Source organism: Callorhinus ursinus, unplaced genomic scaffold, assembly GCF_003265705.2.
Source record: "Callorhinus ursinus isolate GAN/ISIS: 27379988/994484 unplaced genomic scaffold, GSC_fseal_2.0 scaffold25, whole genome shotgun sequence".
Lineage (NCBI taxonomy): Eukaryota > Metazoa > Chordata > Mammalia > Carnivora > Otariidae > Callorhinus > Callorhinus ursinus.
The window spans coordinates 14224784-14228333 of NW_027397087.1; positions in this window are offsets into that span (position 1 = coordinate 14224784).

Sequence of the window (3550 nt, forward strand, 5' to 3'; positions counted from 1 at the left end):
TCTTTCTTTCTTTCTTTCTTTTCTTTCTCTTTCTTTTCTTTCTTTTTCTTTCTTTCTTTTCTTTCTTTTCTCTCTCTCTCTCTCTCTCTCTTTCTTTCTTTCTTTCTTTCTTTCTTTCCTTTCTTTCTTTCTCTCTCTCTTTCTTTCTTTCTCTCTCTCTCTCTCTCTCTCTCTCTTTCTTTCTTTCTTTCTTTCTTTCTTTCTTTCTTTCTTTCTTTTGAACAGAGTTAAAATAAAACATCTGCTAGCTACTAACACCTGAGTAAGCAAAAGGAAAAGTGAAAACAATGAGTGTTGCAAAGTTATTTCCTTTCTTCCTCCTTTACCTTCCTTCTCCACATGGACAGTTTTGTGTTTCAGTCCCAGTCAGAGGGGCAGGAGGTCCTCCTGAGCTCCAGTTACAGGCTTTTGAAGAGGTCCCTGGGGCATCCACAAAGTGCTCCTGCTTCAGGCTGGAAACGAATAGAGCACCCCAAGATCCTTTCTTCCCCTGGGTCATAAGTGCATAAATTAAAACTGAAAATTGAAAAACGATGGAAATTCTTAATGGAAGCATCATTTGTAATCATGTCCTGCTTATTCCCTCTTCTAGTTTATTTTTCAGAGATAGGAATACCGCATTTCACTATAAATAGTACTTTCATGAAGGGGAGAAATAAGGAAAGAGGAGCTATTTGATGATCAAATCTTCCATCTCCTCTTCCTTCTCCTCCAGGTTTTTATGTTGAAATTGTAAGCATACAACCAACTTGGAAGAACGTTACTATGAACTACTGTATATCCAGCATTGATTTTATTGATTTTATTTTATAATAAAGCATTGATTTATTTTTTTAATTTTTTTTTAAGAGAGCGAGCTTAGGGGTGGAGGGGAAGAGGGAGAGGGAGAGAGAGAGAGAGAAAATCTTAAACAGGCTCCACACCCAGCACAGAGCCTGACACAGGGCTCAATCTCACGACTCCCAAGATCACTACCCAAGTCAAAATCAAGAGTTGGACGCTTAACTGACTGAGCCACCCAGGGGCTCCTCCACTGACATTTTTAATATACTTGCTTTATCACATATCTACCATCGGTTGAGATGATATTAGTTTAAACTTCAATTTGAATTAGTGTGTAGCTCAGTTTCCACTAATGAGGTGAAATTTTAATAACAGTTGTGAATTCCAATGGACTTGAGGCAACGCTGTGTTTAATATTTTCTTTTCTTTCCTTCCTCCTTTGTAAGACAACTTTCCCATAAAGGTAAAGAAAAAAAAACCTGTAATATTTAGATGTATTATTTAAGAACAACAACTATAGCACCCAGAAGAGAATAAGTTTGTTTAGATTAAAAATGACCTTATTGATCAAATGTTCCCATGTGAGAGAAGACATATTGGGAAGCCACTGATGTATGTATATCTGTGTACGTGTGTATGTGCAGAGAAGGAGAGAAAAAAATTAATAACCAATTTAATCACCCCTTGTATGAAACTAAATCTCTCAGATAACATGATGAAAAGTTAGTTCATCTTTTGAAAAGAAAATAAAAACTGAGGAAAAGACTATGAGTCATTGTGTAGATCAAACACACAAAATATCCCCGAATCATTAAAGAACTTTCCTCAGCTTCATTGAGATATAATTGACATATAACCACTGTAATGTTTAAGGTGTACAATGTGATGATTTGATACAAGTATATTTTCTGAAATAACTACCACAGTCAGGTTAGTGAACACATTCATCACCCCACATAATTACTATTTTTTCTGTATGAGAACATTTAAGATCTACTCTCTAAACAACATTAGAGTATATAATACACTATTGTTAACTGTGGTCACCATGCTGTACATTAGGTCCCGAGAACTTATTCACTTTGTAACTGGAAGTTAGTACCCTTTGACAGACATCTTCTTTTTCCCTAACTCCTGGCTCCTGGCAACAATTCTACTCTCTGTTCCTATGAGTTTGGTTTTTTTAGATTCCACATATAACTAATATCATAACAATTTTTGCCTTTCTCTGTCTGACTTATTTCACTTATCATAATGCCTGCATGGTCCATCCATGTTGTCACAAATGTCAGGAGTTTCTTCTTTTTATGGCCAAATAATATATCATTGTCTATATAGACACCACATCTTCTTTATACATTCATTTGTTAATGGACATAAGTGGTTTTCATGTCTCGGTTATTCCGAATAGTGCTGCAATGAACACAGGGGTATAGATATTTCTTCAAGATAGTGACTTCATTTCCTTTGGATAGAGACCCAGGAGTGGAATTGCTCGATCATAAGGTAGTTCTATTTTTAATTTTTTGAGGAAACTCCAAACTATTTTCCACAGTGGCTGCACCAGTTTGCATTCCTACCAACAGTGCACAATTGTTCTTTTTTCTCCATGTTCTTATTAATACTTGTTATCTCTTGTCTTTTTTATAATAGCTATTCTTACAGGTGTGAGGTGATATGTCATTATGGTTTTTTTGGGTTTTTTTTCTGGGACACTATTTTTATTTGTAGAAAGACTTGCAAAGGGCCTTTAGCCACTTCAGCATGCTTCACACATATGACATAAGCCATGTGGTTGTCCAAGTGGTTTCTCCAATTTGTAAAGATCTAGCTCCCCCATTCTTGTGCTGGTGTTCAACCTGAGTTTAATTCTCACATGCATTTGGCGGAAACAACCTTCCACTGGGCTCTATATAGTTTGGTAATTTAGCAGCTTTCTTAATTTTTTTTTAATTTTTTTATTGTTATGTTAATCACCATACACTACATCATTAGTTTTGGATGTAGTGTTCCATGATTCATTATTTGTGCATAACACCCAGTGTTCCACGCAGAATGTGCCCTCTTTAATACCCATCACCAGGCTAACCTATCCACCCACCCCCCCTCCCCTCTAGAACCCTGTTTGTTTTTCAGAGCCCATCATCTCTCATGGTTCGTCTCCCCTTCCGATGTACTCCCCTTCATTCTTCCCCTAATATCTTCTTCTTTTTTTTTCTTAACATATATTGCATTATTTGTTTCAGAAGTACAGATCTGTGATTCAACAGTCTTGCACAATTCACAGCGCTCACCATAGCACATACCCTCCCCAATGTCTATCACGCAGCCACCCCATCCCTCCCAGCCCACACCACTCCAGCAACCCTCAGTTTGTTTCCTGAGATTAAGAATTTCTCATATCAGTGAGGTCATATGATACATGTCTTTCTCTGATTCACTTATTTCACTCAGCATGACACCCTCCAGTTCCATCCACGTCGTTGCAAATGGCAAGATCTCATTCCTTTTGATGGCTGCATAATATTCCATTGTGTATATATACCAGCTCTTCTTTATCCATTCATCTGTCGATGGACATCTGGGCTCTTTCCACAGTTTGGCTATTGTGGACATTGCTGCTATAAACATTGGGATGCACGTACCCCTTCGGATCCCTACATTTGTATCTCTGTGGTAAATACCCAGTAGTGCAATTGCTGGATCGTAGGTAGCTCTATTTTCAACTTTTTGAGGAACCTCCATACTGTTTTCCAGAGTGGTTGCA